Source organism: Ctenopharyngodon idella, chromosome 22 (genome assembly GCF_019924925.1).
Source record: "Ctenopharyngodon idella isolate HZGC_01 chromosome 22, HZGC01, whole genome shotgun sequence".
Classification (NCBI taxonomy): Eukaryota; Metazoa; Chordata; class Actinopteri; order Cypriniformes; family Xenocyprididae; genus Ctenopharyngodon; species Ctenopharyngodon idella.
The window spans coordinates 1493442-1505242 of NC_067241.1; positions in this window are offsets into that span (position 1 = coordinate 1493442).

The following is an 11801-nucleotide window of genomic DNA, read 5'->3' on the forward strand; positions in this document are numbered from 1 at the left end:
ATTGAGTTCTTCTAAGCTATCTGGTATGCTGAGGAGATGAAACTGATCAGGAAGATTATTTATAAAGCAATCTTTAGTGGTAGAAGTGATGGTTGTACCATATTTGTAACCGGGAGTCGGCTTTGCAGCCTTGGCTAAATGAAGTATACATGAGACTAGATAATGATCTGAGATGTCATTGCTCTGCTGCAGAATTTTAATGGCATCAATATCGATTCCATGTGACAATATTAGATCAAAAGTATGATTACGACAATGAGTGGGTCCTGACTAGACATGTGCCGATATTTGGTAATGCGATATATCACAATAATGAATATGCATGATATTGTTATCGTGGGCACTTAAAAAATACTGTGAATTATTATTTATTATGAATTATCAAATTTTTTATAATACATTTTAAGAATATTTTCCTCATCAACTGTATAAAATGCACAAAACCACTGTATTCTGCGTCAAAGGGACACGCGTGCTTAGATGTAAACAAGCCCAACGTGCATGAGAAGCACAAGGCTGAACGAGTGAAGGAGACGCGCTGAATGAAAGTGCACATTCACTCTCTGACAGCAGATGGCGATGATTGAACAGCAGAAATGCTGCGGTTACCCTGTAAACCCATAAACAAAGCAGCTCTGCTACTGAACAGTATTTAAAATGCTTCAAACAGCCATTCAGTTTTTTGTATTAGTAATGTTGTTCATCACAGTACCAAATACTTAGTACTTAAAGACTTAATAGGCTATTTATTTTCAAACTTAAACATTTTTATATTTTAATCTGCAACATGCCCTATAATGATTGAAAATGTTCTGATTATTTGTTATAGTTCAGTAACACTAAATGATATAAGGCTTCATTAGTTAACATGTTAATTCATTATTACCAAACTGACAATGAAAAATATTTATAAAACATGTATTAATCTTAGTTAATGTTATTAACATTACCAAATCAAAGGTTGTATTATTATTTAATGGACCTGAGCTAAAACTAACAATGATCAGTTGTATTTTTTAACTAACATTAACAAAAAATAATACCTTCTGTAACAAATGTAGCTATTGCTTATTCTTAATCTTAGTTAATGCATTAATATTAAATAATGAGACCTTATTGCAACGTGTTGCCTGTTCTGTATCATTCATTTGCACTTTCATCTGTTAAAAACATTTTACTTTATTATTTTTTTTATTTAAATTTTCAGTTCTTTTTGTTAAAAGAACTCTTACACTTAAGTTCTTACACCTGTTATACTATGACAACACTTTTTTTGCAATTTATTTCAATATCGTGATAATACTGTATACCGTAATAAAAGCTTCAGCAATTATCGCAACATGAAAATTTGATACCGTCACATGCCTAGTCCTGACATGTGTTGTCTAACTCCAATAGGAGTTTAAAATGTCTGTAAATGCATATTTTTCATTATCTACATGGATATTAAAATCACCAACAATAAGGACTTTATCCGCAGCCAGTACTAACTCTGATAAAAAATGAGCAAATTCTTTGAAAAAGTCTGTATGTTGCCCTGGTGGCCTGTATACAGTAGCCAGCACAAATGTCAAGCGGGATTTATCACGTACACTAGATAACGTTACATAAAGCACCATCACTTCATAAGAATTATATTTGAAAATAGACCTCTGAGTAATACTGAAAATATTGCTATAAATTACAGCAACACCTCCCCCTTTGCCTTTCAGATGAGGCTCGTGTTTATAACAGTAACCTTGGGGTTTGGACTCATTTAAAGTAATGTAATCGTCTGGTTTTAGCCAGGTTTCTGTCAAACATAGCACATCTAGGTTATGATCTGTAATCATATCATTTACAAAGAGTGGTTTTATAGAAAAGGATCTAATATTAAGCAAACCAAGCTTAATCTTTTGTTCATCTGTATTAGGCATGTACCAATATGATTTTTTGGGGCCAATACCGATATTAACAAACAATTATTGGCCGATACCGATATTTGTCACTTTCTCTCTTATTTGAAATTTTGTCATTAAAATAGATAGTATTTTGATCATGTTTTAAATCAGCAAAGTTCAAAAACACCTGCATTAAAATATACTAGCAGGTTTATTGCTGCATCATCAAATAATTTTTAATGAACATGGATTAGATCCATTTAACATTCAGCAGGCCTACATAAAGATAACAGAACAAAGATACATATGAAATAAACAGTGCTTTTTAGGTAGGTTTAATAGTTTTCAGGTACAGAAATAAAGTAAACATATAGCCTATGTAAAATAGCACTGCATATTCGTCACTGTATAAATTAAATACATATTAATCCTTCTTTATTGTAACAGACTTTATTGTGATTAATCTTCTAATTTGTTTTTGTATACATTTTAATATTTTTTGTAAGTTTAAATATGTATGAGATCTGCACTATCTCCTTTACTAAGGTGGGACTCTTATTTTGACGGGTGTTCTATTCTACAGACTGACAAGGAGAGCACGAAGTTCTTCATATTTTTATTTTGCAGATTTAAAGTTTGTCCGTTTATTAAGCATCCCCCGAAAAGGCATTAGATCTGTATGTATTTGTTAACTGTTAGTTGTTGTTTTGAGTAATTCGCTGTATGTTAATGATAATGCAATGGAGAGAGAGAGAGAGAGAGAGAGAGAGAGAGAGTGAGAGTTTAATGCGTACTTCTTGTGCTCTGTAATGTTTAGCTTTTGTGGTGATTTGTTTGGAGTGAAAACGGACGCAATAAACTTTATAAAAAATCAATAAAGGTTTGGTCATCATTCGGGTGGGGTCCGCTACACTTATGAAAGTTACAAAAGTTATTTAGTCAAGAATAGTGCGCGATCTTTTGTTATTTGATTAGCATTAAAGCGCAGACAGCAGCGCTAGGATTACGCAACAGTCATTATACAGCTCAGTGCCTTCACGCAGTTAATTAATAAACTATTGGTTTGTTATATCTGCCTTTTTCCTGCTAAAGTCGATATGCCGATGGTTGTAAATTGAGCAAAAATCGGCCGATAAATATCGGCGGCTGATACATCGGTGCATCCCTAATCTGTATTATCTCTGTTTTTTATTTGTTGAACATCAATTAAATTTTTACCCTTAAATGGGTTTGAGAGTTTTTTGTATTTTACTAATTCGGGGAACAGACAGTCTCTACGTGATGACATCTAGGTGAAAGAGTCCTGTGTTGGGATTTATCTGACTTCTGTGACGTGACACAGCTAGCAGACGGTCAGTTTAGCCAGTCTGTCTGCTTCCTGACCTGGGCCCCAGTTAGTCACGGTTCATCTCTAAGACTATGTACCATATTACTAGAGAGAAGAGTAGCACCAGGAGGGAGAGATGGGATAAATACCATCTCTTTTCAACAGGTCAAGTCTGCCCCAAAAACTTTTCCAATTGTCTACGAAACCCTATATTATTCTGCAGACACCACTTAGACAGCCAGCCATTAAGTGATGATAGTCTGCTAAGTATCTCATCACTCCGACGAACAGGAAGGGGGGCAAAGCAAATTACAGTGTCTGACATCATACTTGCGAGTTCACACACCTCTTTAATGTAAATTTTAGTGAGTTCTGACTGGCGAAGTCGAACATCATTAGTGCCGACGTGAATAATAATCTTAGAGAATTTACGATTAGCATTAGCCAGCACGTTTAAATTTGCTTTGATGTCAGGCGCCCTGGCTTCCGGCAAACATGTGACTATGGTGGCTGGTGTCTCTATTTTCACGTTCCGTGTAATAGAATCACCAATAACTAGGGCACTTTCTTCAATTAAAATTTGATGATATGTTTTATATCAAATACACATTGTGTAGTTAACTATAAAGTTTAATCTGTTCTTTTCCCAGATCACTGGCCACTTACTTTTATGTATTTCGGGAGAAATTGGTGAATTTACATGATGTTAATCTGACAGATCCGATTCTCTGAACTGCAGTGGCAGCACCCATTGCACATTATAGATCAACTGACATGATTTAAATGACAAAACACATTCAAATATTTAACAATAGGTGCTGATTTATGTTTCTGCCGGTTGGTGCCCACACTCCATAACCGAGCATACACACGTAATATCTGAGCCAGAGTGGAACCATGAGATCATTTATTTTTGAGTTTTGTGGAGATTCGTGCTGCACACTGATGCGCTCTCGTGTTAATGTATAACATTTATGCACACTCGACATCCGTCGTTAAAAAATGCCATGGTAACTGCCACAAGTGAACTATAAAATTGAAAAGAAGGTCGCATCTGAAAGCTGCAGTCGTTTTTTTTATTGGTTAAAATTAATAGAGAATATCTCACGTTTTTCCGTCGGTGCTCGGCGCCTATTATATAGTTTGTGATAGTGATAGGCTATAGTTAACAACTTTGTGAATATTTTGAATAAAAAAGGAAAAAGGAAATAAGTGATAGCCTACGACATCTGTCATACAGCGCTATTGTGCCTGCATGACGCTTCGCCATCGAAATAAGGTGATACATATAGATTATATATATATATATCTCAGGTTATGAGTTTTCACTGTTGTTTTTGGCTGGTTCAATGGGGGATTCATAAGGCTGCTTTGGAACAATTTGGATTATGAATTATGATGCACTCTATAAATACATTTGAATTAAACCGAATTATATTAGATTAGAATTAGAGTTTCAGCACAAACGTTGATGAGTTATTAGGTAATATGGAAAAAAGCGATGCACAAGGACGTGGCTTCCTTACACAAAGTCATCACATCATCTAAAGCCGAGTGTCCAATTCTGCTTGTGGAGGGTGAATGTCTTGCAGAGTTTAGCACTAACTTGCCTCAAACACACCTGGTTGGAAGTTTCTAGTGATCCTGAACCTCGATTAGCTGGTTCAGGTGTGTTTAATTGTGGTTGGTGCTCAACTCTGCAGGACAGTAGCCCTTCTGGAGCAGGATTGGACATCCCTGGTATAAAGTTAAAAAAGTCAAAATCTAATCTGTCTAAAGTAAGGCCATTATCTATTTACATAATATGTTGTTATTGTTTTGATTTTTGGCCATGTGGACCATTGCAAAATAAACTCCCTTAAAAGGCACTTTTCACATGTGGACATAGCTATATGCTTGACAGAGGAATGATCTAATTTTTGTCATTTTCCCTGAATGTCATGAACATTCCACCACAATGACACATCTATGTCATTTTCACATCTCAAAGTACAGTAGGCTATATGTTGGTGTTTAACATCATGTTCCATAATGGAAATAATATTTTTGGGAAAAATTTGCCTACTCCTTTGAATTTTATGTGAATTGAATAATATTTCATGCTTTTTTAATAATTGTTATAAAATGTTCTAATTTATTGTCACACAATAAATATTAAAATGGTAAAATGAATTAGAAGTGCTGTTTGATGCTTGTTTGCTGTTTAAACTGCAACAAATTCAGGTAGTGGATTGAGTTTAGCACAGTGCATCACTTTTTCAGAAGCTTATAAGATTCTCACAGATAATATAAATGTCACAGTCTCTGTATGTGCCAACCTTAAAAAAGTTTTTAATTGTCATAATCACTCTTTTGTCAGTGTCAAGGTGTGCACATAGATAATTACTTGTGTAGCACAGCAGAAAAGGTATGTGAAAGGAGAGTGGTAAAAAAAATCTCATTAGGGTGAATTTTTTTCTAGCCTGATTTAACTGACAAACATCTAGCCCTGTGGTTCTCAAACCTGTTCTGGAATACCACCAGCCCTGCACATTTTGTATGTCTCCCTCATCTATCACACCTGATTCAACTCATGAGCTCATTAGTAGAGACTGCAAGACCTGAAATGGGTGTGTCAGATATAGGGAGACATACAAAATGTGCAGGGCTGGTGGTACTCAAGAACAGGTTTGAGAACCACTGATCTAGCCAGTAACCAATATGACTATAAAATACAAACTCAATTAAAGCTGCAAGCAGCGATGAAAGGGCCCTCGCACCTGGGCTCACCTGCCACCCGTTGGCCTTAGGAAATCAGTGAACAGTGGGCGACATGCATGTAAGCAAGAAAATACAGGAGAATTATGGCAAAGTCATTTCAAAGTGGCACACTTCCTGCTGCCAACAGGTGGCGCTTTAACCGTAACTGAATATTGCCATGTAGATGTCTTCAGGCCAGGACTATTATCAAACATGTGAAGTTTGGAGCAGATCGGGCATTGTATACCCGAGTTACAACAACTTCCTGTTTCATGGCAAAACATCAAACTTTGTGAGGCCACCACGGACACGCCCTTCAGCGAAAAGTCTAGATCTTCGCAATTTAACATCTCAAAGGCATTTAGATTAGACTGACAAAATATGATGTTGATCTTATTAAAGCTCTAGGAGGAGTTTGTTAAAGTACAACATGTGGAAATGGCAAAAACTGCACAAATTTTGCAAAGAAATTTGAAAATATCTGACTTCCTGTTGGTTTTCAGATTTTGCTCCAAGAGACTTTTTTGTAGGTATTGGGCTGTTGCATGTGCGTACTGAATTTCATACTTGTACGTGAAATATAGCGTCAGGGGCACTTAATTGAAATTTTGTAGGTGGCGCTATCGAGCCATTTTGCCACACCTAATTCTGAAACCCATATCAGACGTAAATTTTCACCACTTCTGACGCGTGTGCAAAGTTTCATGCGTTTTTGAGCATGTTCAGGCCCTCAAAAATGTGATTCCCCTTTCATGGCGAAACATCAGACTTTGTCAGTCGCCACGGACACACCCTTCAATGAAAACTCAAGATCTTTGCAATTCATCATCGCTAAGGTCTTAAGTTTAGACTGACAACATTTGATGTGGTTCTGGTTAAATCTCTATGAGTTAATCAGTGTAAAACATGTATTTTCCTGTTGCCCACAGGTGGCGCTATGACTGTAACTGAATATTGTCATGTACATGTCTTCAGGCCAGGACTCTAATAAAACATGTGAAGTTTGGGGCAGATCGGACATTGTATGTCTGAGTTACAACAACTTCTTGTTTCATGGCAAAACATCAAAATTTGTCAGGCCGCCACAAACACGCCCTTCAGTGAAAACTCTAGATCTTAGCAATTTAACATCACTAAGGCCTTTAGATTAGACTGACCAAATATGATGTTGATCTGATTAAAGCTCTAGGAGGAGTTTGTTAAAGTACAACGTGTGGAAATGGCAAAAACTGACAAAATTTTGCAGAGAAAATTCAAAATATCTCACTTCCTGTTGGGTTTACAGATTTTGCACCAACGGGCTTTTTTTGTAGGGATTGGGCTGTTACATCTCTCTACTGAATTTCATACCTGTACGTTAAACGTAGCACGAAGGGCGCTTAATTGAAATTTTGTAGGTGGCACTATCGAGGCATTTTGCCACACCTAATTCTGAAACCCATATCAGACGTAAATTTTCACCACTTCTGATGCGTGTGCAAAGTTTCATGATTTTCGAGCATGTTTAGGCCCTCAAAAATGCGATTCATTTTGAAGAAGAATAATTGGCTGAGCAATTCCAATAGGGTCCTCACACCATCGGTGCTCGGGCCCTAATTAAACCCATGCGATCAGAAAATACAGGTGTGTTTTTTATTTTATTTTATTTTATATTATTTTATTTGTTTGTGTGCCTTTTTTATTTATTTTTTTTTTTACTTTTTTAACATAGTAATTAATCTTATATCAGTTGTTCTCAACCTTTTTTACTTCAAGGCTCGTGTCAAAGCAATATTCATATGTATATTCATGACTTTTCCACTTGTTTGTGATGTACTGGATGAGGATTCAGGATAAGGATACAATTTTACTCACAATTACTACCTGATAAAATATTTTGCATAACTATAACCAGTTTATTTATAAACTATATAAAAATCCATGGGTTATACAATTTTATTATAACTTTTCTATGTCTAGAAAGGAAAAATAAACTAGTTTTATGCACATTTTGGGTTATTGGTTACGTATGTAACCCAGTTACCTGAGAAGGGAACAAGATGCTACATCATGGCTTTGATGCTATTGGAACACTTTCATGTGAGCCAGTGTCTGAAGCATGTGTCTACACATACCAGTCTGATTGGCTGAAAGTATGGACGTGGTGATGTAGCATGTCACAAATTCCATAAAAAGACGCCAGAAACTTGCATTGTGGAAGTGGGGGGTGGGGGGAGGGGTTGCGCCTGGTATAAATATGATATACAAACATACATAGGCTATAGGCCCATATGTATGCATGATTAACCGTTAAAAGATCACAATCTAGATTCAAACACACACGTAATCTTATTCCTAAATGACAATGATTCCACTATGTCTGTTAAACCTTTGAAATTACGATCACGCTGGAATATTTAAACCTGCTTTCGTGCTGCCGCTGACACAGAGAGAGCAGTGGTCATGTAAACTATATTTTTGAAACATCTTCACAAACTACACAGTATTTCTGTGCTGCAAACATCAAATAATAACATACTGGGATAAAAGTTTATAGTCCTGATATAAACACTAATGTTGCGGCAGCAATCAAATTGAGTAAATTACCTTTGAAACTAACGTTAATACAGATAACTTTTAAAATGTATTTGATGTATCATTGAATCATTCCTTCCAGAGATTTGTTTAAAAACAAGTTTTCATTGATTAATTTCAAACTATTTTTTACATGATGAATTCATTTAAATTAATATTTTTAATAGAAATTTTGTCAGAACCTCAAATAAATTACATTTTGTTTAGTTGTGTAATGTTTTGTTTTCAGAATCGTAAGAGAACCGTGATCTCTATTTAAAAAATAATCCAGAATGTCCAGAACCATAAATTATGCTTAAAAAATATAGAATATCTAACTTTTACAATTAGCACTGTGTCTAATATTAAAATGTATATACACTCTTAAACCACGTAAACCTTTAAGGGAGACAGAGTCAGCCCTGCTGAGGGATGTTCTTGAAGGAACTCCATCACTGGAGAAACTGGGCAGTTAACCTCATGTTCACACTATGATACAAAGAGTTGCCATTTCAGGGCATATAGCTTCCTAGTGGAACACTGCAAAAATGCTTTTCTTACTTAGATTTTTGTCTTTTTTCCAGTCCAAATATCTAAAAAATTCTTAAATCAAGAAGCATTTTCTAGACAAGTAAAAAATTATTATCGTTTTCAGAAAAAATAAGTCAAAATTATTGTTTTTGGTTTGAAATAAGATTATTTTACTTACCCCATTGGCAGATTATTTTGCTTGTTTTAAGGAAAAACTCACTTAATTTTGACTTATTTTTTCTGAAAACAAGACAATAATTTTTACTTGTCTAGAAAATGCTTCTCAATTTAAGAATTTTTAGATATTTGGACTAGAAACAAGACAAAAAATCTAAGTAAGAAAAGCATTTTTTGCAGTGAAGGAACTCTAGAATTAAGGATTGTTTCAGCAACCTCAGCTGAAAGACCAGAATCTATAGCCGCTTTTCCACCGTTGGACTGAACAGTTCTCATTCCACATGTGCTGGAGACAGATGTGCCTGCATCATGGTCAAATCCCACTCTACCCCCAGAAAAATGGTTTTCTGTTAGGGAGAAATTACACTCTTCTTGGGGTTTAATCTGAGTCACCAGCCTGACCTGTTTTCTATATATGCCTTTCCATCAAGTTTGATGTTCGGCAGGGCTTTGTGGGTAAGGCAGGTTTCCTCAGCGATGATGTGCATAAGGGGGAGAGATAGCTCTTGAGTGTCTCTTCCACCTTCAGCATCGCCCCATACCCCTGCTCGAGCATACCGACCACTGTAGAGGAGTCCAGCACAACTGCTTCACTCTCATTAGGCCAATCTATTTTAGGCTTGGCCAATGCATGGGTAACAACCTTAAGCAGCTCCTCGAATGCAGCAGGTTGAAGGAGCTGCTCTACCAAAATACCCATCTGCTTATCTACATCCAGCCCCTCAGAGTCATATACAGAAAGAGTTCCACATTCTGGTCTGAAGAATTCGCAGAGCATGCTTCAAGATCTAGAATGGGGTCCTCAGTCGGCGGAGAGCGCGAGAGACAGGGGCCCTCATTTATCAAACGGACGTAGGAACCAGCATACATGCGAACATAAAAATCAGCTTACGATAACACTCATGTGTGATTCATTAAACTTTCGTATGCGGCCAATTCCGTCGCACGAATGAACGGGTGCAAAGAATATACACTGACAAGAAGCGAAACTCAATAGAACGTTCCATTGCAACACCGGCGCCCAGCAGCAGCCCTACGCTTCTGCCATTTTGGGGTGAAAGCGACTCAGCAGTCCACTAGTTTCTATGGCAATATCAGCTGCTTTGTTAAAAAAAACATACATTAAAGCTAAAATCCAACCTACGAATAGCACGGCAAGTTACACAGTACTCCGTTCCATATCTAAGGAAACCGAGGTTACGTTAGAAACCGAGTACGGTCCCTTTCGATACTACACTACGTACTGCGTCGTCTGCCTTTTTAGGCAATACGCAATGGGGATTATACAATCATGCCGTGCTATGAAGGGGGATCAACAGATCATCCGAGCGGAGCACTGAGGAGGGCTTGCACGGATGCACATAGCATAACATATCCCGAAAGATAGGGGACTTGGGGACATTATAGTCGTCCTCCTGTTCCTATATATTCTAGGAGCTCCCTTGGGGCCTAGAGCATATATAGGGAAAGGGAAAAAATATTGTATTACCTGGACTTTGGTCAGGGCCATAAACGAGTACTCATAAGCTGATCACATTAGTGAGGCTTATGCAGACAGAACCTGCGTATGTAATGCGGGGACGTCTACATTATAAAATCTGACAAAGGTGGACGGCGAGGCCCAGCCGGTCGCCTCACAAATTTCCGCAATGGACACGCCAGTGGACCATGCCCAAGAAGAGGCCATGCCCCTCGTGGAGTGTGCTCTAACACCTATTGGGCATTGTAGGCCCAAAGAGGAGGCTTCAAGTCTCGGGATCAACAAAGAGATAAATCTGCGTCGCTGAAGGAGAATGAATCAGTTTGCCAAGGCAAGACGGCCTTATATAGCCCGAGACCCCGCCCATTTTGGCGGGCTCGCTCGCCATTGGCTTGCGCGGCTTAGCCGCGCCGCCATTGGTTCGTTTTCTTAAACTCCACGAACCAATGGTCGTGCAGTTTCACTGCGTGAATAAAAAAGGCTTCAGAATTGGTGAAAACAGGAGTTTCCCCGTTGCATCTTGCCTAAAAAGGCTGACGACGCAGTACGTAGTGCAGTAACGAAAGGGAACCAGCCACTGTTTAAGCCACTGATATTTACAAATATACAAATTATTTAATTCCATCTGGGACACAATCTCAGGCCAGGAGTCTCAGACTCAGCGAGGCCAATAAACCTACAGCTATTGTTGCAAACATAATTTACATTACTTTTAAGAATAATAAATGTTGGAAAAAAAATAATAATGTGCCTCTTTTGAGGGATTGTCTCCACTTTCATTTATCAATTTTATTTTGATAAATAGGCCTAATTTAAACAACACAAAACACTCACTTCCACATATTTGACAATCAGAATATATCATATAATTCATAGTTAACAAGTTATAAGGCCTATATATTCAATATTTTGAATAAAAAGGAAAAATGAAATAAACGCGATATCTGATTGTGTGGCTGAATGATGCGTCGCCAATTAATTAATACGTTCTAAAATAAATAAATAAATAAATGTTCTTAATATCTCACGCTGGTGGCTACAATAGCCTATATAGAGCCCATAGAATATAGAGACTTCCCCGGCCAACACAACCAAATTCTGTTTTGCACCCACA